The sequence below is a fragment of the Periplaneta americana genome, chromosome 16, assembly GCF_040183065.1.
Source record: "Periplaneta americana isolate PAMFEO1 chromosome 16, P.americana_PAMFEO1_priV1, whole genome shotgun sequence".
NCBI classification, from domain to species: Eukaryota; Metazoa; Arthropoda; class Insecta; order Blattodea; family Blattidae; genus Periplaneta; species Periplaneta americana.
The window spans coordinates 77,276,136-77,300,635 of record NC_091132.1 but is presented as its reverse complement, the minus strand read 5'-3'; the positions used below and the strand labels follow the sequence as shown (position 1 = coordinate 77,300,635).

Genomic DNA, 24,500 nt, shown 5'->3' with positions numbered 1-24,500 from the left:
CTTGTTCCACTGACTCATTTAGAATTCGCACGTTTACCTTCTTTACATTTCTTCCGATAATCATGGTCTTTATCTGGTTTGCATTTTTCTTCATCCCATACTACTCAGAGCTGTCAAGTAACATATCCCTTTGTATCATCTCTTCTGCTAACAACGCCATATCAGCAAATCTTAAGTACTTTACTCTTCTTCATCTTATTATCATCCCTTCCATGTTCTGAAAACAGTTCTTGACTAAGTCTTCGAAGTAGATGTTGAATAGGGTGGTTGATAAATGGCACCCTTGTCGTATTCCTCTCCATATTTCAGTTCCCTCTGACATTTATTCTCCTATTCTGGCTGATTCGCTGTTTCGTGTAAAGATTACATAATATTATCCTTCCCTTTTTTTCAATCCACTCTAATTTTATTCAGAATCTCGATAAGTTGTTTCCAATCCCCAGTGACCTCGTTCTAATCAAGTGCATTGGTAGAGTAATTAACATGGAAGCACGAGACAATTACTATGCCTGCCATTATAATTTTAACTTTCACACATATCTCTCCACTTATAAAAAAATCAATCAGCAGTCTCTCGTAATCTTTCCATTCCTGAAGCCAAATTGTTCTCCCTCCAACTCTTCACCTATATTTTTATAATACAAACTTCGATTCAATATATTTTGAAGGAGAATATTTACCGAGAGCGACATGAAGCTGATAATTCTGAATAAGAGGATTAATTTCAATTAGGCGATTACAGAGTCCTGCTTAAGCGACAGCTAGCAAAATGAGTGCGTCAGCGGCTTTGCCACGAAGAAGCAAACTGTGAATTGAACTCTCATTCGTCTAATCGCTGTCAACAAAGTTCTTTCATTTTAAGCAGTATTATGAGGTGGATGAACACAAAGAAATACAATGGCATTTTCAAGACACGTCTACAGCTCACGAAATATGAACTTAATGGAGTTGAAACATAAATAGTATCCATCTAAAAACAAGGTTATGACAGTTGACTATCTAGAAAATGTACCGGCATTGTGTAGTTTCATCGCACCCCTGTATTGAAAGGGAGACAGATACAAGGTGGGACGTCTGATACGAGGCGCAGGACGTATGAATAAAAGAACACTGCGCGCGACCTTAATGCCTTCACATCTTGAATTCTAAGAAGAAGTAGAAAAACTTTCGCAAAGAAGCAAAGGCATATATCAACACCTTCTGAGAAGTTTCAACACAAAACACCTGCAATAAACTTTAAAACGTGCAGCAGACATGACAAAAAATTGTGGAAAATGTCGCAGGTCACTCAGTTATGAACAAATAAAATGCATAAATTATTATAAATCTTACTAAGTTACACATTTTCCACTTAATAAAATAGACTATAGATACTTTAATGTTTGCTAACGAAAGAGTTGGATTGACAAAATCAATCAACAAAGAGTTATACATCCCATGACAAGGAATAAAAGAAATTCAGTTTTAAGTATTTCTAAGGATATTAAAGTTATAGTTTTTCCATAAAAATATAAGGCACACTCAGCTAATTACGTTTTGGTGCAAGAATAAGGTTCAAATAAAAAAAAGTGTTTTAACCCTTAAATTTGCAAAGTATCCTATAGGATACAATAGGTTAATAGGCTATATACTATAATTTAATAGAATAATAGAAAAAATTGGTAGGAAAATTAAATTTTCACAATACTATAGGCCTAATATTGTACAACATATGTTGTTGTAGTTGTTGTTTTCTAATGCCAGGCATTTGACAATAAAGTCATTTGACCTCGTGCACTCCAATATTTTTCAAAGATATTATCATGGTCAGCCACTGAAGCACAGATTTTGAGATGTTCCGAATCCATTTCTTGGTTTGAGTTGCACAATGGGCAGTTAGGGGACTGATATATTTCAATTCTATGCAGGTGTTTGGCCAAACAATCATGGCCTGTTGCCAATCTAAATGCAGCTACAGACGATTTTCGTGGTAAATCGGGAATTAACTGTAGATTATGATGCAGAGAGCTCCATTTTTTCCCTTGTGATTGTGTTATCAAATTTTGTTTGTTGAAGTCTAATAAATCTTATCACAGAGTAATATGTAGATTTAGTAACAGGTCTGTAAGTAGCAGTGCTGCCCTTCTTTGCTAATGCATCCGCATTCTCGTTTCCCAGGATTCCACAATGGGATGGTCTCCATTGGAATACAATTCTTTTATTGAGTGACATTAATTGAGAGACCATTTTAGTTATTTCTACTGTTTGAGGTGAAGGTGTGTGTTTAGAGACTATTGATAGAATAGCTGTTTTGGAGTCTGACAATGTAACTGCATTCCTAAATTTATTGATGTGGCATAGAAGATTCCTGAAACTTTCACTTATACAACATATAAAATATGGACATTACGATAGTTGTTTTCTTTACAGTCCGACACGGTTTAATAAACTAGTGTGAGAAATGAAGTTTTGCCAATTTAAGGGTTAATGTACGTGTGTTGTTGTGATGAGGATGCTACATATTAGCAATTTTACATAAAAAAAATTTATACAATTGTTACAAACAAGCAATACAAATATAAAAAAAATAATTAGCACCCTAAAAGGGTTGGTATAATTTCGTGATAGTACAAGGATATTTTCGTGACAGCACTTAAATTCAAAATACACTCAGGGACAAAAAAAACCGGACACTTTAATATTTGCTGGTATTTTGCAAAACATTATCTTATTATATTATTATATTATGGTAGCCATCTGTTGTTATGGAGACGTGTATACATTGTTGATTGTTTTTTGTTTTATAAACAAGCCATTACAACCAAATATTCCAATTTTGCTTTCGGAGTCTCAGCTATAACAATTTTGTCTCGACCATTTTGTGCTTCATTATCGTTATCATTCGTTATTTCTTTATTTTTACATTTTCTGAGTCTAAGTGGGGTTGTAACATTTGTCTTAAAACAAGATGCGACCTGAAGATGTGGCTCGAGCTGTAGCCCTTTACGATGATGGACGCAGTGTACGTTACATTGCAAATGTTATGAATATGTCTAGAAGCACAACCCATGATGCCATAAAACGGTATAGAGAGACCCTAGAATATACCAGAAGACCAGGTTCGAGTCGTCCAAGAGCTACAAATCCAAATAAAGACAGGTATATGGTGTTGAGAGTTCTTAGGGAGCGCAACCTGCCAGCTACTAGTGTAGCCCAGCAATTTGTTAACATGCATGGACGCCCAATTTCGGCCAAAACAGTTAGAAGGAGGTTGAAAGCAAGTGGACTGATATCAAGTAGACCTGCAACTGGTCCCAGACTTCTCAGGATGCATCGAGTTGAACGACTACGTTTTGCAAATGATCACAGGGATTGGAGAAATGGACAGTGGAGCTGTGTTCTGTTCACCGATGAGTCCCGTTTCAATCTGTGCTCACCTGATGGACGTGAAAGAGTTTGGAGAAGGAGGGGAGAATGATTTTCACAGTGTTGCATTTCCGAAAATGTGCCGTATGGAGGTTGTGGAATGATGATTTGGGCAGGAGTGTGTACGGATGCTCGTACAGAGTTGGTTTTTGTTGAAAATGGAAGACTAACAGCTGATAGGTATATAAATGAATGTTTGGCTGATCGTGTTGTGCCATTTGGCCAATTTATAGGCGATAATTTTGTTTTAATGCATGATAATGCACGGCCGCATATTGCCCATGCGGTCGGAGATTATCTTCAAGAAGTGGGAATCCATGTTCTTCCATGGCCAGCAAGGAGTCCAGACATGAACCCAATTGAGCACGACGTGTGGGACATGCTGGGACGGCGTGTTAAGAATAGACGACCGAGACCAGAATCGTTACAAGAGTTGAGGCGAGCACTTGGCGAAGAATGGGAACTTATTCCTCAAGAAGACATTGCTAACCAAATTGAGGGCATTCCAAGACGTGTGGATGCAGTTATTCAAGCCAGAGGGGGTACTACCCGTTACTAAAAAGAGTTTTTAATGTTTAAGGCACCATAGCATGAAAAAAACAGTTAGACCAAACGATGCCATAGTTATACGCCCTTTGTAATTTTTTTGTAAATTTTCTCATCAGAGATTTTTTTTTTCAAATGTTGTCATATAAGGTGCTAAATGAAACATTATTTTGTTTAAATGGATTTTGTTTCATTTTGAAATAATTGGCAACAAAATACAAGCAAATATAGAAGTGTCCGCTTTTTTTGTCCCTGAGTGTATTTAGGGATATTCAATCAAATTTTTAATTCCTCAGTAAGATTCACACTTACAGCCCAAACAATTGAGGTTCTTTCGGTATTTTGAAATAGAGTCTTGCATAACCGGTTAAGAAAGATAGAAAAGACAGATTGTTACTGAACGCCTGGCGCTATAGACACTATGCGAAGCTCTTCCGTCTCGCGGTAGAAGGTAAGACAAGTTGAGCAGCAATCCACAAACTGTCTCGGGAAAAATTGTCATTGCTTTCTTTAAATTCGGCTAAGTTAGCCATTAGAGTCCTGCATAACTGGTCACGAAAGATAAAACAGACAGATTGCTACTGAACACCTGGCGCTGTAGACAGTATGCGAAGCACTTCCATCTTGCGAATTAGTCCAACTTTCGGTTTAACGAATGTCCGAGTCTCACTCGGTTGGACGGCTCTGGATCATGAACGACAGGTAATATTGAGCAATCCAAGAGTTCCAAGAATCGTTGCAAGAACGCGATTATCATCGTGTACCTTTCAAATGATATTTATTCCTTTCTTCTCATTGATTGAAGCACGCATCATGAAACTACAATCATTAGAATTGACAGTGCTTTTATTTTTGTTAATAACTTGTTATTTCCCTAAAAAGATTTATTACTGAAATAATAAGACATCCACTTAGAATAATTAAAAGACAAAGGCTATATTAACAACTACTCTTTCAGAGGTAGCCTATGTATTTTGAGTTTAGAGTATGAACGTTACAATGGCAAACCACTCTCTATCATAATATCCCACTTCCTTCATATCCATTTTAATATTATCCTCCCATATACGTCTCGGCCTCCTCAAAGGTCTTTTTCCCTCCGGCCTCCCAAATAACATTCTATATGCATTTCTGGATTCGCCCATACGTGCTACATGCCTTGCCCATCTCAAACGTCTGGATTTAATGTTCCTAATTACAAGGTGCATCCAGAAAGTAAGTTTCCCGATTTTTTCCCCTTGAAAGTAAACGTAATTAGCCATGTCAATTGCACATGCGTAACAGATCTATGACGTATCAATCATATGCCAGCCGGACAGGTTCCGCCTGGTGCCAGTAGCGTGGCACTAGTGGTCCGAAATGGAAGCTCTTATTCCTTCTCTCGCCGCCTGCGAGGTTCGGTCGGTGATAAAGTTTTTAATGCACAAAGCATTGCGCCAAATGAAATTCATCGGCAGCTCTGTCAGGTCTATGGGCCGAACATCATGAGTAAGCAGATGGTGCGTCGCTGGTGTAGGCAGTTTTCCGAAGGTCGTCAAAGTGTCCATGATGAAGAGCGCAGTCGACGACCGTCCCTCATCAATGATGATCGTGTTGAGCTGGTGCGGCAGTGCATCATGGAGAACCGTCGCTTCACGATTACGGAGCTGAGCAGCCATTTTCCGCAGATATCGCGATCCTTGTTGCATGAGATTGTCACTAAGCACCTGCTGTTCAAAAAAGTGTGTGCTAGATGGGTGCCAAAAAACCTGACACCCGAACACAAAATGCAACGTTTAGGAGCAGCACTGACATTTCTGCAACGGTATCACGATGACAGCGACGACTTCCTCGACAGGGTCGTCATGGGTGATGAGACTTGGATTTCGCACTTCACCCCGGAAACCAAGCAGCGGTCAATGCATTGGCGGCATAGTGGATCTCCGGTCAGGACGAAATTCAAACAGACGCTGTCGGTACGGAAAGTGATGTGCACGGTGTTCTGGGACAGGAAGGGCATTCTGCTCATTGATTTCCTTCCAAGAGGTGAAACAGTGAACGCTTACCGTTACTGTGAAACACTGCGAAAATTGTGACGTGCCATTCAAAACAAGAGGCGTGGAATGCTTACTGCAGGTGTTGTGCTCCTCCATGACAATGCTCGTCCACATACGGCTCGGCGCACAGCAGCTGTTTTGACGGAATTTGGCTGGGAGTTGTTTCATCATCCCCCTACAGTCCGGATCTTGCTCCCAGCGATTTTCACGTTTTCTTGCACCTCAAGAAATTCCTGTCCTCCGGTGAGCGTTTTGGCAACGACGAAGAGCTGAAGACGTCTGTCACACGCTGGTTCCATTCACTGGCGGTAGAGTTCTACGACAGAGGGATACAAAAGTTGATCCCACGATACGATAAGTGTCTCAATTCTGATGGTGGCTATGTTGAAAAATAGCTGAAACATTGCTGTACCTGTTGCCAATAAATGTTTTCCTGAAAGTGTGTGTTCTTTCTTTTTTAATAGGGAACTTACTTTCTGGATGCGCCTCGTATATCAGGTGAAGAATACAATGCAGGCATCTGCGTTGTGTAACTTTCTCCATTTCTCCGTTCTCCCTCTTAGCCCCAAATAATTTCCTAAGAATTTTAAGCTAACCCTGTTTTTAATTAGGAAAGGTAAATTTCCTTCAATTGTTACTCCATTTGTGTAGTTACAAAATGTAATCAGAGTTCCTGTATGGTGCGCTTGGTATTCTGTCCTCTATATCTGTGATTCTGTCTAGCCAGGAGCAGCTGCTTCAAGGCCGGATATTCGAACGAATGTCCAACCTCGCCGGTTGATCTTCAACCGGTCGAATATAAACCGGTTGTAAGCGCTGTTCTGCAGCACTCTGTTTTGAAAGGCCTTGACATGTTTCATGAAACCACTGACCATAAGTGACTCACTGAATTCATCTTTCACCACGTTTGTCGTCCTTGAAATTTCTGATGAAAATGGCAACAAATATTTAGGCTTATCATTCGGCTTTTCTTTAAGCACAGATCTTTATTTGGCACCTGAAGATTAGGCGTAATATATTAGGAATATAGTCTAAGCGTAGTATGTTAGGAGTAAAGTCTCAGCGTAATGTGTTAGGAGTAAAGTCTGAACGTAATGTGTTAGAACTAAATTCTGAGCGTAATATATTAAGAGTGAAGTTTGACAATGAGCGTAAATTGTTAGGAGTAATGTCTTGAGAGTAATATGTTGGGACTAAAATCTGAGCGTAATATATTAGAAGTAAATTCTGAGTGTAATGTGTTAGGAGTAAAGCCTGAGCAAGGTGTTAGGAGTAAAGTCTGAGCGTAAGGTGTTAGGAATGAAGTCTGAGCATTACGTGTTAAGAGTAAAGTCTGAGCGAGGTGTTGGGAGTAAAGTCTGAGCGTAACGTGTTAGGAGTGAAGTCTGAACGTCATGTGTTAGGAATGAAGTCTGAGCGTAATGTGTTAGGAGTAAAGCCTGAGCGCAATATGTTAGGAGTAAAATTGAGCTTAATAGATTAGGAGTAAAGTCTGACAATGAGCGTAACATTTTAGTAGTAAAGGGTAATAGGTTAGGAGTAAAGTCTGAATGTAATATGTTAGGAGTGAAGTCTGACAATGAGCGTAGTATATTAGGAATAAAGTCTGAGAGTAAAACTGTTAATATAACAGTGAGTAAAAATTTCAAGATAGAAAAGAGATTCCTGTCCTAATTTACACTTAGCTACTTTAATATACAGTGTCTCTGTCAGAACATTGCAGCATCATACGCATTTAACTCGGCGTTTTTAAAGATTCACAGCTGAACTTGTGTTTATCTAACATAAATATTAGGCAGATATTAAGAAAATTGTTACTGCACGTTTTACCGTAATACAGTATTTAGTAGCTCTATGTATTCACAGTCCACTTCCCTTAAATAAATGTATAAGTAAATGAGTAACAAAACTATCTGCGGTACTTCTGTATATTATTTACAGAACAGTCGATACAACTTCCTTATAAACAGTTTTGAAATGAGATGCATTTACTCTAGTCATGTGCCTTTTACTTTATCTTTTATTGTATTTGTCAAGGCACTCTGTAATACTGCGTCTTGGCAGCACAGAAGTCTTCGTATTTGTATGTATAACTGGACTTGAAATCGAGTCTCAGAAGGTTGTAACCCAGAGAGTTGTAGACAGTTGAAGCGATCGAACTTTTATAGAGTTCTTACACATTCAGGTCCTAGATATTTGTGAATACTTTCTCTTTCAGAACTGTCCAAAGTAGGTACCGTTTTGCCAAAACAAACAAGATCAATCTTCCTCAGTCCTGAGTTGGTTTCACCATAATTTCTGGTACAGTTAATTTAGTTCCAGCGATCAACAGTGCTAAGATAATGAGCTTCAACATGTGTTTTTTAGAATTTTACAACAATCAGCTCAATGTATTTCGATTAAAATTAAACACTTCAAAATAAGAAAATCATTATTATTCTATTTATGTAGAACTTTTTGTTTTTTACTTCTATAATGTAGTTCAAGCATTAGAACTGAAGATTTGAATTTAACTGACCTCGTGTTCATTCTTGAAAAGAAATCAAAGATTACGCTTCTTCTTCTTCTTCTTCTTCTTCTTCTTCTTCTTAGGCGCTCTACGGCCGCTGCTGTCTTCCCACTCCCAGTCTCCAAGTGTAACTCTCGAAGGCACCTTTAATCCTCAGATATCTGTAAACCAGTAGATCATTCATATAGTTAATCTCCTTCCGATAGATAATGTGTGAGTACCTTCCTATTGCATTTTCCCTGTGCTGCTTACAGTGGTGGTTTTGTTCATGATTTATCACAGGGACAAATACGAGAAAGAATAGCTTAGGAATTTCAAGAAGGTTGGGAGGTATGCTCGTAAATGTGCAGGAAATAATTGTTTTTCAGAAGTAGACTTTGGAAATTCCACCGTGTGCTGAAACTTAATCTCTCCATCGTTTCGAATGTGCATCTTCAGGGCAAGTCAGTACTACTTGATGGGCCAGTTACTTGAAGTAATCAATCATAATAGGTCCAAGAGAGCAGATGACCCATCAGGTTGTACTAATTTCCTCTAAAGATGGAACATGTGTGCAGTTATGAAACGTTGGAGATCTTACAAAACATTGTGATAGTATTCAGGTAATTCAAAACTTATACCTACAATCTACTTTGCAATTTAAATTGAAGTTTACTTAAATGAAGTTTACTATTGAAATTAACATGAACTACAAGATTTCATCACTTCAATATAGTTATAATTTTAATAATAAATGCTTGATATAATACACACATAACGACACAAACCATTAATTTGTAAAACACATATATGATCATGTTCAATACAGTAATAAGATATATTCAGAAGTAATTAATTTTGAACACAGGGTAACATATAGATAATTTGAGCCTGTTTTAATGTTCATAATTTTAATTTTTTGTGTGTTAATAGTTGTTTTAATTATTGTTATAAATTAAAGGAGCAGTCCGCGATAAAATTCCATATTTCGATTATATTATAGGATGTTTACCAAAGTAATCCTTGGATTAACGGCGTTTGTCGCATCGCTCTACGCCTTTTAGTTTGCGAAATATTAAAGGTCTTACTGCAAGCTCTGACGTCATAACCACTGATCGCTTCATAAGACTGCGTTGTAGTTCTGTTTGACATACAGCGTAGAACGAGTAAATATATATATATATATATATATATATATATATATATATATATATATATATATATACGTTACAGTCTGTTATTATTAATACACTTAGGACCTATCACATGCATATACTGTAATAATAATAATAATAATAATAATAATAATAATAATAATTTACCCATTTTGAATTTCGTATTTATAATGATTAGAACAACTTGGTTTAATATGTCGATCCATTATAACCTAATTCAACGCCTTCACTGAGTGAGTGAAGGTATGTGAGACGTGAAATATTCATTATGAATGGACTGCAAATACGTGTTTATCTCACGTCAACAATAAATTAGTACATGGTTTATATTATTCTATTGCGTCATAGTTGTTGAGTCACACGGTTTAGGCACGAAGCTATGTTTGGGGGAACCTCTAAAACATGTGGATCATCGAATTGCGGCAGTTGATAACCAGAACTACTTCCAAGACATTTTTCTGTATAGTATCTTCTCTCCACGCATTTTTCTTCCAGCTGTATGTTTTGTCTTCCACCCATCGTTTAGTGGCTTTAGAGTACTGGAGTCTGGAGCCAGTTAGATCTCTTTTCACGTTGTAATTATGGTCCATTATCGCAATCACAGTTCATGTTACCATTCCATCATATGGAAAGTGTTTTCTCTTAGGAGTGTAAAGCCATCTCTCGTTATGGTGTTATTCAAATTTGCTAGTGTGACAAAATTGATTAGTCTGATTTAGGTCTTTTAAAAGGGCAGGGTTACATACAACTTTTTTCAGAGCATTGTAATCGCTGGATCCAGGTTCGATCCTTTCCCTCTCACTATTGTATGGGTGAATGTGTGAACATTTTTTATTATGTCTCTGTTTCTCCCCATTCGTGTATATTACAAACATGATTTAATACAGAAATGAATCTGTCTTCTAAGTCGTCAGAATCACCTTCACATGTAGCACAAGACCACATAGGTGATTTATGATGGTCTCTTTCCATATTTGTGCGGCGGCTTTAAGCTTTTTGCCATTGCCAAATGTCAAATTGATAGCCCATCCATTCATATTTGGTCCTTATCAATTTCCTAATTCCTCTATGGCGGTCCGATAGAAAGAGGGTAATGTTCATTTTGTCTTTTAGGCGATCTAGAACTTTTTCGCATGCTGTTTCGCCTACAATTAGACCTTTTTGCAGAACTACGAAGTCTATAATCTTATCTGAATCGAGGTCCATTACACTGTAAGCCACATATTTTGCACTGTAACTAGGTGAGTCAAATTGGCATCACCGCGATTCGCACGTTTTTATCTTTTAGGGAATTGATAAGTTGTTCATGAATCTGAAAATAAGTACATCTGACTGTTGATTCTACGAATTTTGAAATTATTTTATAAAATGTTGTCTTGCCGATGAAACATAGTTGTAAAGTTTTTGAAAAATTTTCAAAATATTTGTATCTTATATCGCACAAGTATAACGCAGAACTCACTGCTATGCTTCACCTCTGTTCGGACTTCCACTCCCAATTACGGGCATTCTAGCACACTGCATTAACTTTCAGCAATGGTCCTATTGTTTCTACCAAATATTTGTAAAAGAGGAATGACAAAAATTACAGAAGAAAAACAAAATTTGTAACGCTGACCAGAATAAAAAAAAAAACACTTTTTGACTTCCTATTTACTTTCTGTTTCATGTGCAGTGTTCTCGGAATCAGATGAAACTCGCCGATGTTCTCGGTCTATTATGCAATCACACCAGTTCAGTGGCTGTAACGTCATAAGTATTTGTGCGGAGTCAGTAACTCAAGAACCATGCCTCGCATTGACATGCTGCAAATTACATTCTACTTAGATTGAAAAACGTGTTTGATTAAACCCAACTTAATTTTATCGCGGACTGCTCCTTTAAAGTAGATATGAATATTCATTTGTTTTTAACCATCACACAAATAAATTAATTAAAAACAAAAAATTAACTGAATTGTTATTTTTTTATTTAATTTGTATATATGTTTTAATATGTTTATTTTAAGATTGTTTATGTATATACTTAATGGTTATTCTAATCACAGTAAAATTAATGTATCACACGAGATATTTCGAATATACGCCTGAAGATACCAAATAGGTGGAAACGTTAGCACTAAATCTTTTAACTTCAATGAATTATTTATATTTATAAATATTTGTTGTTGTTTTTAAATATTGGTAAGTCATTTCGACTGAACATATAACATAAATATTCTTATATTATAGTATAACGTTGGAGATGTTAAATTCCAGCACAAGGTGAAATACCGAAAAGATTGATCTGAATACAGTCACCTGGAAAATCTAAATAATTTTTTGAGGTGAAGTTCTTTCGATAGGGTCGTATGGTGTGAAATACAATTCTGTGAAGATAGTTTTAAAAGGACTCTTGTGTTGGCGTTACGGGATTGCATAGGCCTCATTTCTATGTTTTTGCTTAAATAAAGTTGTATATATTTGCGGTTTTGCACCAATTTACACAAATTAATTTATAAGTTGGTGAGAATGGAGCTATCGCCAGACAATGCGTCTTCTGTGTAGTGTTGTGACGTTATACAGCCGAAACTTGGATGTGGAATTATTATCTGAGGAGGTTTTTAATAGATAATATATCGATATAATAGACTCAACGAAACGAGAGCGTGACAAGAAAAATAAAGTGTGCAAATAAACCGAAAACGAGGAATGGTAGACTGAAGCAAGCGAGAGAATGCAGGGCAAGGAAAAAGGCATTTTCTAACCTCTCTACTGCTGTTCAGTTACAAAACATCTCGACGTTCTTACACAGTCAACATTTAACGAACAAACGAGTGCAATACCTGATTCAACTGGTGTCAATGATTTAGAATTAAATTACACTTCATCATTATATAAAACATTTTAATCTGAAGTGCTCATCAAATATTTTAAAAGGAACTTATAAACAACAAATTTAGTTTTGTGTGCTTTATTTCTCATAACTTACTTCGGTTATCATAAACCAATTTTTTCACTTTCAATTCTGAACAATATATCTATTAATTATAAAAGTTTTGAATTTAACCCTAATTTATCGTTTGTCATTGCATGAACATTTCAAAAGATTACTATACATTTACAGCTTAAGAAGTTTCGTTTCTTCCGAGAGTAGAGGCTACACGCATAAGTATATATATATATATATATATATATATATATATATATATATTTTTTTTTTCATTTCAGAGGAGGCGAATTTAAGTCCTTTGGTACTTTGACCGCTTTGATCCATTATCTTCTCTGAAAGAAGCATGAAAATAAAGAAATAACAGAATGGGCGGAGATATCACAAAAGTGGCTAAGACAATTCTCTCATGGTCGCCACATCCACAGAAGATTCCCAAATGGATGAGTTTGGGTATTACCACAGTCTACTATATACAGTCACGAAGCTTTAGTTTTGAGGGTGCTAGAAACAATAGACTGTGACGGCACTACTTTGCATTGCCTGTAATGAGGCGATATTAGCGATCCTAGTGGTGAGCAACTAACTAATGTTTGCATATTTACTACGTATTGAGCTTCGCGACTGCATATACTAGACTGTGGTATTACCACAGTCTAGTAGGCTGTATACAGTCACGAAGCTCAATACGTAGTAAATACGCATACATAGATAGTTCCTAACCACTAGGATCGCTAATATCGCCTCATTACAGACAATGCGAAATAGTACCGGCACAGTCTATTGTTCCTAGCTCCCTCATAACTCATGCTTTGTGACTGTATATACTAGACTATGGTCATACCGTAAGACATATCTTATTTTGCTTATCGATCTACAATCATGAAAGCCAAACAAAGAAAGCAGTTTAGACGTCACTATTAGTAATCGTCAATGCTTGGAAGTTATCCAGTTTTCTTTCTTTTCTTTTCGTGAAATTAAATAGTAGAGAGGTAAGCTGAAATGAAAAAAATAGTAGAATGAAATTTGTAAAGTCAAGGGAAACTAAAGTACATTGGATGGAACACACAATTCGCAGTATGACAAGCTCTCGCACTTAGCTATTGTAGGCCCGCCCGAAGACCTGTTTCATGCTCTAACAAACAAACATTATGATGGGAGCAGATAAAAAAGTTAAGTTTTTTTTTCTTTCACCATGTTCATAATGTCAAAAGAAGTGTTTATACAAATTTTGGCCACTCGACCGCAATTACGAGAGCCTTAAAAATAAGTTCGCCAGGAGCCGTTTACTGAAATAAAACACAATTTCATTGGAAAAATTTATTGGGACAGTCACGGCAATTGTTGAGTTATTTTTCAACATGTTCCCCACAGGAACTGAGACATTTGTCATATCATGGGATCGACAGAGAGGTGCAGACGGCTGTCAAATGCTGGTTCAGATCCTAGGCGGCTGACTTCTACGATACAAGGATACAAAAACTGATCCCATGATATGACAAATTTCTCAATTCCAGTGGGGGATATGTTGACAAATTACGTAACAATTGCTTCATCTATTTCAATAAATATTTCCATGTAATTGTTCTTTTTTTCTGTAAACGGGCCCAGGGAAAATCACATTCTGGACGGCCTCGTAATTGCGGTCGAGTGGCAAAAATTTATATTAGCACTTCTTTTGACATTATTAACATGGTGGAAGAAAAATATAACTTTTTTATTTGCCCGCATCAAAATGTTTGCTTGTAAGTAGAAGGATGAAGAATGAGGGGGAAAAGGGGTGGGGGAATGAAGAAAGAGTAATAATAATAGTAATTTGTAAGAATTTTAAAACCTCTTCCTGAGTTTTAAGCACGACTTTTTCACTAATGATTAATGTATCTTCACGACATAATTGAAGACGACTTGCAAATAGCAACATATTATGACCTCAATGTGTTAGTGTATATGAATTATTATAATGTAAACTTAATACTGTGGAGATAAAGGTCATGCCATTAAAAAAAGAATTACTTAATGAACGAAAATTAAGATTCATGATGAAATTACAAAATAAGTGAAGAGCATAAAACAAAAATTTAACAACTTCAAAAGTATTATGCACAATAATTGAAAAAAAAAAAAAAAAAACTTCACTATTATACAGACACAATTGGCTATTTTCAGATCTTATAAATAATACCGAGTCTTCTCTTAGGGTAGTATTGGAAAAGTAGGCTTGTACACGACACAGACCGAATTATAGTGAATGAAATAAAACAGACACAGCCTAATACGGTAGAAGCAAATGAAATCCCAAAAGTAATTTTATTAACTGACATATATTTTACATGAATTTACATTACTTTTTCCTTTTGAAGTTTTGAAGAAAATTACACATGTATTATTCTCTTTAGATCAGCTTTTCAGGATTTCCGGTCATGAATGTACAAGCATTTTTTATTTTACAATTCATAGATCTTCAAAATTATAACACAAATAACCACACATACACCGAAGTTTTACGTAATAATATTTGAGGTAAAAACCGAAAAAAGAAAACATACAGTATTAACACCAAAATTATCTACGAAGGAAATACATTCTGATGAATATTATAGTAGTTTACTTTAATAAGTTCAATTATTACTTTGTTGTTATTGCGTTACGTTGTTATAATGAATTTGAGGTGGAGTATTAAATATGCAGTTTTACTGAAAACGACACTTATTATTTATTCAACGATCCAATTATTATGGCGCAGGTATTATAAAACCGTGAATTTATTACACTTTACTTAATAAAATGGAATCATAATTATACTCCACTAGCAAACTAAATTTATATTTTGGAAATGTTGCAGAGAACTGGCGTAAATTTAAACATATTTAACTACCTACGAAGTTTAATATAATACGAAAATATAATGTAGAAGATACAAGAAAATTTTAAAATTTCAGATTCAGGAATTTCTAATATTATTTTTAACTCAACAATGAACGAAAGAGTTCAAGTATGGTTAAAACTGCGCAGCACTCTATTCCTTCCTATGCTAATTATACACGAGTCAAATTTAGATAATTTGAGAATAAAAAAATCCAGATAGAATCTGTCGAGATGAAATTTATGACACGAACAGCAGGATACAATTTCTTAAATTTTAAACCAAATAATGAAATTATGCAAGAATTAAAAGTAACAGCCATTTTGGAGAAGAAACAGCAACACATAAAACAAAATGTATCGAGCATGTACTATGAAAATACTGAAATATGTGTATCTAATGACTATCCACTTCACTTTGCGTGATTCGGGTTCCGCATACTGCGGATAGATGGCAGGACTGTGACCCATTTTCAAATTGCACACCATATCGGCGGGCCACATTTTGCATGATGTGTATCTGTTGAAGAGTTATGTCGTGTACTAGGGTGAGTGTATGTTAAGTGTTCGTGTAAGTGTAGTGTAGGGAATGGGTGAGGTTGATGATGGTGAGGAAGGGAGAAGGGGAAACCTGGTGCCGGCACGTAGCCTACTCCTGTCCAATAGCACCAAGGGGGCGCCAGGCTTAACGTCCTCATCCGACAGACGAATCACTGTCAACAGTGACATAATTATGCCTTCCCTTCATAGGCACTGCGAAGAGATTTAGTGATTAGAAGTTGTGCACAGCCATGTCTCCTAGTCCCATTGAAAAATTTTACAAGAAAAATTTCTGACCCACTGGGAATCGAACACGGGCCGACTAGTCTGGAGGCAGACACGCTACTACAGATCTAACTCGGCGGACCATACTGAAATATAGTCCAAACGGAAAAAGAGGTTAGGTCGACCAGTGCATAAATTGACGGAGGAATTTTGAGACTGTATCAGGCCAGCTGTGGTCTATTCCTTGACTGTACTTTGATATGACGACGAAGATTTATTTATTTTTAGTAGGTTATTTTACGACGCTTTGTCAACATCTTAGGTTATTTAGCGTCTGAATGAAATGGTGATAATGCCGGTGAAATGAGCCCGGGGTCCAGCACCGAAAGTTACCCAGCATTTGCTCATATTGGGTTGAGGGAAAACCCCGGAAAAAAACCTCAATCAGATGACTTAACCCGACCGGGAATCAAACCCGGGCCATCTGGTTTCGCGGCCAGACGCGCTAACCGTTACTCCACAGGTGTGGACCACGACGAAGATGACGATTATTAGATTAAAATGAAAGATATGAACAGACAATATAGTAATTCTTGCTTTGCTATTCTCGATTAAACTTCGGGTTGACCGTTCGTTAGTAAAGATGTCATCACGGAGCCCGATGTTAACTGCCTCAATTGCCGCGCACTAACTGGTGACTCATGATGCTTCGCGTTCTTGCAAGAAAACCGCGAGGCAAACAAGAAGCGAGGCTGTCGCGAGAGGTGACCGCGCGTGGCAGCCTCGTTTGGTGGATACGCGGGTCAATACCAGTATCTCAACGTTCAAAGCGTCTATAGTTTGAAACACTGATGTTAAAGGAACATGAATTGATTGGAAAGGGCTAGTCAGAAGTGATAGGTGGACAGAATGTTATCTCTGCTGTTTTCTGTATCTACATCACCTTTCTTCACAAATTTCTTACCCAATCAAATCTTGTATGTTTCTGCACAGTTCGAGGCAAAAAACTATCGATGATGTTACATTCACTGTCATTTTATGCTTGTTCTTTCGTTGAGGGTTGCATTACGTACAACAGAACATGTTATAAGTAGAACTAGGAACCAGAACGACAAACATATACAGCCGGGTGTTAACCAAACTTGTGATCCAATCTTCCACGGCCTTAGAAAAAGTAAACAATAAACGAATAATATAAAAGAGAAACAATAATTTGTAATTATAAACTTGGTAACTCCCAATCTAAAATAATTTACCCATACACATAAAAATAACACACAAAGAATACAATATGATTCTAGCCTCATTACAACAAATAATAATGCACATTTTAATTTTATCAAAAGAAATACTCCTTTCATGCCAAGAAAAAAAAATGCTCTCGAAAATATTCGTTCTACGTCACAAGACGTTACTGGAGCAAATCTCAAATATGATACATTATTTCTTACTATCATCAGGTAAACAACAAGTTTGTGAATCTAATAGTGTGTCTCGCATGTGGTACTTAATACTAAACTCATAATTGTTATCAAGAAAATTTTTCATTTCTGTTGTAATGACGGCTAGGAACTTCGTATCGTAATTCTGATGTTGAATGAACTTTGACTGTAACGCAACCGAATGCATAATATAGACACAGTCTACTATATACAGTCACGAAGCTTGATTTTTGAGGGTGCTAGAAACAATAGACTGTGACGGTACTATTTTGCATTGCCTGTAATGAGGCGATATTAGCGATCCTAGTGGTGAGCAACTATCTAATGTTTGCATATTTAGTACGTATTGAGCTTCGCGACTGTATATACTAGACTGTGGTATAGACTCACCAACTTCGTATTACTGATCGGAGATGAGGTCGCTGCTGTTGCTGCAACAGAAAACATGTAACGAGCTCATAGTTCGGACTCCTGCCGTCGGTAATCAGAACTTGGCAGGCCTATAGCACAGCAGCACGAGACGTCAACAGACCAGCAAAACAAACGACTGGTAAATAAACTTGTCTTTCAAACAACACTTCACGAAGAATAATCCGGGAAAAATAAACGTGTTACACACTCCTGTTTGCATAATTATTTAATAACAGATGAGTTTACTTCTTCTTTGCAGTCATGCATAATATTAACATTACGTAAATAATACAATAATAACAGAATAGCTCAATTTGTTCAAAATCTAAACTATTAATACAAATTAACAATATTCTTCAAACTATTCATGACTGTACACAGCTCCACAGAATGGTACTATGCGTTATGTGAAATGCGTATCATCTGTAGGGAGAAGGAGCAGGGCGAGGCGTGGGTGACTTCTTAGGCTACTCCTGGCTTTACTCAACTGAAATCTACAGTTTTGGTAATAACTTCCTTCCTATGGTTATAACTTAAAGTAGAAACCGGATTTTAAAGGGACAATTTTTCATCAAAAGAGGATAAAAAAGGGAAAGTTATAGCCAAGAAAAGGGACTTGAAAAAGGACTAGGCTATATTACTCCCCAAAACACATTTCATCACATTCATGGATTTACATGGCACACAGTATCTTACATTTATCTCTTCACAACATAAGAAAAGTGTTGTATTTGATATAGTCAAAAAAGGACTTCATAAAGGACTATATTACTCCCTCAAAAGGGTGCTATTTTCATTGAAAACACACTTCAGCACATTCATGGATACACATAGCATACACGACCTTATATTTATCGCTTCACAACATAAGGAAAGTGTTGTATTTGATCACATTCAACATTTTAATATGTTTCAATATGATTCTACCTCTTTGAATGCAGAATGCCTTTATAAACAGAAAATGACCGCTCAACATCAACTGAAACTAGAGGTGAAAATTTTCTTTTTATCCTGAACTCTTAATCAGCAAACTTTATTAGTTTTTCAATGTCTGGAATCAGAAAAAGAGCGACATTTATTTTCGCTTGCTCAGGAAGTTATAGACCTTTCGGACAAAATATAGGAAAATTATACAAACTTTTGCGATATTGTCAAAAAAGGCCCAAAATAAGAGATATTAAAAAAAGGGAGTATAGACTAAAAAAGAAAAAGAAAAAAAATGGAAGTCAAAACCACATAATTTGGTCGGTGGAAGATAGTTTTGAACATCGTAATTAATTATTTCATGTTTCGTGTTGAAATAAAGAAAGGGATTCCCTTTAAAATCCGGTCTCTATTTATAAGCAATGCTACCCACCTGGATTACGAATAAAATAATATTTTCGTAACAGCGCGCTGGAAAGCATAATAATCTTTCGTGAACGATAGCAAGAATAATACATAGGACCAGGGGGTCAACTATTATATACTCTGCGCTCACCCGCACTTTTTTTTCTTGGTTTCATTCTTCATCGAACGCGACTGTATTGGGCTGGATCGCTCTCTTGGAGTGATCAATCTTGCCAAGTCGGCGAAGCGCGCAATCTGTTGAGCTTCTCCTGAATAATGCCTCATCTGGGATTCCAGATGACCTTTCAATATCGCGTTATTGTAACTACGCCATCTGTCCGGGAAAGAAGTGCCTGGAGGCATAAGTATCCCTATGGTATTCCGCCCTCTTTGGCTCCTTTTGTGCCTTTTCGTAAGTAATAACGAACTTATGAAACTTAGTAAAATAGAAGAGAGCGAAAATTAATATGAGAAAAAATATTCAACAAAAGACAGACATGGTTATATTTACCATTAGCTGCAAATTCAATAGACCTGAATTCGATTCCCGGCTCGAAAATATTGTTTTTTACTCAGGAGAAGAAGAGCGCGAGATGAAACAGCAGAAGGAAGTACTTTAATGATATGAATCCTACATTATGTGACGTAGTAATAATACTCCTTATTAAAAGTATACAGGATTCATTAGCTGCTGGTCATTGTATATTTAGGAAGTAAATGTTTTTGCACGATAGTGCGTTTTCTCGTCGTTATAGCAAACGGTCTCACGATTGAAAGTTGATTTTACTGAATTCAGGTTCTCAACCTTTACTCTTTTCGCTGTAAGAAAAATCCTAATGTAAATACAAGCACGCGGCTGTTATACCCGTGATTGGTTCCCAGTCGAAACATTCACACGACGCAGGAAAATATAGTTCCGCATTTGGAAACCATAACCTTGTATTATTTGGAAATGAAAATTGAATTCTAGTTATTAAATACAACGAAAGATATAACTTCACCCGTATGTAAAAGAAAAGCTACTTTCATAATTTATTTATTTTATTGGGTTATTTTACGACGCTGTATCAACATCTAGGTTATTTAGCGTCTGAATGAAATGAAGGTGGTAATGCCGGTGAAATGAGTCCGGGGTCCAGCACCGAAAGTTACCCAGCATTTGAGGGAAAACCTCAGAAAAAAAACCTCAACCAGGTAACTTGCCCCGACCGGGATTCGAACCAGGGCCACATGGTTTCGCAGCCAGACGCGCTGACCGTTACTCCACAGGTGTGGACATATAATTTATTTATTTTGAAAGCGGATGAATACTAAGAGTAATACCTAGGTAGTCTGTTCTTGTAATACGCTGGCGCCATTTGAGCGTGTTCTCGAAAGCTTGTGATAGTATGGCTTCTGCATCCTCTGTTTGTGTGGCTACTAAACATAAGAATGGAAATCCTCTCAAAAGCGGAGAGAAAAAATAGAGTTGAATGTAAGTACTCGTATTTAACAAGTTAAGTGAGTTGAATCCAATTAATTAATTATAAAGTAACAGTTTCCTAAGAAAACCAGTGTATGATAGTGAAGTTAGGTCTACTTTTACGAGTAACGGGAAATGTTTAACATGAAACAGAATGTACAACAGAAGCCGGGATCACTTAATGAGAATCTCTGGCGCCAAACTACGACCAATCAAGCCTCTCTTCAGTCAAGTGTCATTGTTTACTGTAGGACTATTCTTACAACGAAAAGATTATATATAAGTATGTTGAAATATTACAAATAACTGCTCTAGAGTTGTAATGGAAATTGCCTTCTATGTATGCTACAATCCTACAATGCATATAAAATTCATATGCCAAAGACAGTGTTAATAAATATATACATTATACGAAATAAATCACTGCATTTGAAATGTACTAAACTTTATTTAAGCAATTCAAACCTCACTTAACAAAAAGAAATAAAAATTATTTAAATTGAACACGAAATATTACAAATATCTGAATGATTTTTATTCATTCACTTTGAAGTTGATGGTGAAGTTTTACGTTGACCAGACTGTTAACTTCAGTCAGCTGTTCATAATATAATATACGTACTGTATATTAAGATTTTTTAAAATATTATTTTAAAAATATACTATTGAAAGTATTTAAATCATCATGTGTTGAGAATGTGATAAGTTTTAAAAAATTGAAAAATTAACTACTAAAAGGGTAACTATTTTTTTTTCTCACAAAGTAATTGAAAAAATATGAAACGCATGCGTCATATTTTACATACATCTATTAGATAAACTCAATATAAATTTAAAGAAAAATTATGTAAACTTTGAAAACTGAGAAATTATAATTCAGTATTAAAAAAAACAAAACAAAAAACAAAAATTAATTATCAGTAAATTAATTGGAATATCAAAGTGAAAATTTGTGTATTGCATTCCACATTGTAAATATGTGATAAACGTTTCAAATTAATTGGTGTAAAAATGTAGAAGTTAGAAATTTCAAAGATCCATATAATCTCAACACGGATATTAAAGAAAATGAGTTACAAATAAAAAAAATGCAGTTATAGTAAAGTGTTAATTGAGAAGCCGCATATTTTACATTTATATTGCAGATATTTGTGACAAATACGTCAATATCGATACAAAATTTTATGTATTTAAACGAGATCTGGGCAAATTAGAATCTTACGTTTAATAAAAGTTGGCAGAGCGAGACGGAAAATTGCAAATTAATTAACCAAGTACATCAAAGCGCTTGCTTATTCAGATTCAGAAGATGGATCATTGAAGATGTATTATTAATTTTGAAGATAGTACAAAATACATAAAATTCCCCCGAAAATAATCATACTGATTAACATAACGCTAGCAAATACAACAGCGGTAGTTAAAATAAATAACAAACTAAGTGACAGTTTTAAAATTAACAGATGAGTTAAAAAAGGAGAGCCGCTTTCTGCAACCCTTTTCATACTAGTGGTGGACATGATAATCAAACAACTAGAGATTAGAGGTAATATAAGCACAAGATTGGTACAATGTACAGCATAGGCAGACGATATATTACTAATAGCAAGATCAAAGAAGGCATTAATTGAAAAGCTGGAAACTTTAATGGAAGAATCGGCACAATATGGATTAATCATAAATGCAAAGAAAACAACATTTTTAAAATGTTCAGCCAAAAATATTGAACCAGAAAACTTACAGATGGATAATACTATTTTTGAAGGAGTAAAATCCTTCAAGTACTTGGGATCAATAGTAAACGACGAAAACAATATCGAGGAAGAAATAAACAGTAGAATTGTTATGGCAAATAAAGCATACTTTGCAAATCTCAACTTATTCAAAAGCAAATACACATCTAAACAAGCAAAATTAAGACTATATTTTTAACAGTAATAAGACCAATTGTAACATACGCAAGTGAAACTTGGACCCTAACTGAATTGTCTAAGCAAAAGCTCCTGGTTTTTGAAAGGAAAATATTACGAAGGATATTTGGCCCAAGAAAAGATGCAAACGATGAGTGGAGAATTAGAAATAATAAAGAGTTAAATATTTTAATACAAAACCAACACATAGTAAACTAAATCAAAGCGCAAATGATGGCATGGTTTGGCCATATCAATCGTATGGACGAAGGTAAAACATTTAAGAAAATATATAAATGGAACCCCATCAGTAAAAGGACAAGAGGAAGACCAAAAAGTAGATGGAAGGAAAACATAACCAACGATTTGAAAACACTGAATGTAAAGAATTGGCCAAATCTTGTTCATAACAGAAAAGAATGGCGTAAATTAATTGAGAAGTTCAAAAGGTCGACGAAGTTGTAGCACCTACTGAAGAGGAAGAAGAGGAAGAAGAAGAAGAAGATAGTACAAAGTACCGGGGATTACACAGGATGCCATAAACTTCGAAAAGAGAGTTCAAGACAGTTTGTTGTCTAATTTGTCACAAAATAAATGAAAGCCTATTATGCGTTTTGTAATTGAGTGCACGGTTATTACAAAATTAAGCTGAAAGTCTGCGTAGTTTAACAACCCATTCACCTACGAATACAGGGAAGCGGAATTTTCGTCACCGGAACTCTCGTCATTGTACCACCTAGTCACTGCAATTTTGTCACTCGGTGTTTTGGTCACTTCGACGTTTTAGTCACCCGATATTTTTGTCACTAGTATACGTTTTCTTAAAAATAATAAGTTATTTTGACAAGTGAAATATCCATAGGTACACTGTATCAAATGTTATGTAATTAAGGTTTCAAAATTGCAACACAGCATAAAATGTTACATAATTTATGTTTAAAAATTTCCAACCAAATTGTGTCCGATGGCTCTGAGGTATGTAAGAATATCATCATCTTCTTTATAATCAGGGTATCGTTCTGCGATCTTACTAATCCTTCTGTCTAAAACCTCCACTTTCTCTTTTTACAAGGTGGTGAATGACCTTCGCAATAACCCTAAAGCCCCTAATATTTCGAGTGAATCGAAATTCCCCTTCGTGATACTCCATCAATACAATAAATTTGATAATAACTAAAATAAGTAAGAACGTCGCCTTACACCTAAAATTTTTTGCCAAATACCTATATGCGTAATCGTGGAAACAACCTTACAATGACATTTAAATCTCATTAAGCTTATTTTTATATGCGTAACCACGGAAGCAACCTTACAATGACATTTAAATCTCATTATACCTATATGCGCAACCACGGAAACAACCTTACAATGACATTTAAATCTCATTAAGCTTATACTTATATGCGTAACCACGGAAGCAACCTTACAATGACATTTAAATCTCATTATACCTATATGCGCAACCACGGAAACAACCTTACAATGACATTTAAATCTCATTAAGCTTATACTTATATGCGTAACCACGGAAGCAACCTTACAATGACATTTAAATCTCATTAAGCTTATACTTATATGCGTAACCACGGAAACAACCTTACAATGACATTTAAATCTCATTAAGCTTATACTTATATGCGTAACCACGGAAGCAACCTTACAATGACATTTAAATCTCATTAAGCTTATACTTATATGCGTAACCACGGAAACAACCTTACAATGACATTTAAATCTCATT

The 24,500-nt window shown here is 35.8% G+C and overlaps 1 long non-coding RNA gene across 1 annotated transcript in view; it reads right to left on the bottom strand.

Annotated features, from left to right (window-relative positions):
• LOC138716499 (uncharacterized) overlaps positions 1–24,500 on the bottom strand; it is a 190,459-nt gene that overhangs the window by 2,962 nt on the left and 162,997 nt on the right. The window contains exon 2 of the long non-coding RNA XR_011336676.1: positions 8,506–8,657. This is a non-coding gene — a long non-coding RNA (uncharacterized lncRNA). The remainder of the gene's footprint in view (positions 1–8,505; positions 8,658–24,500) is intronic.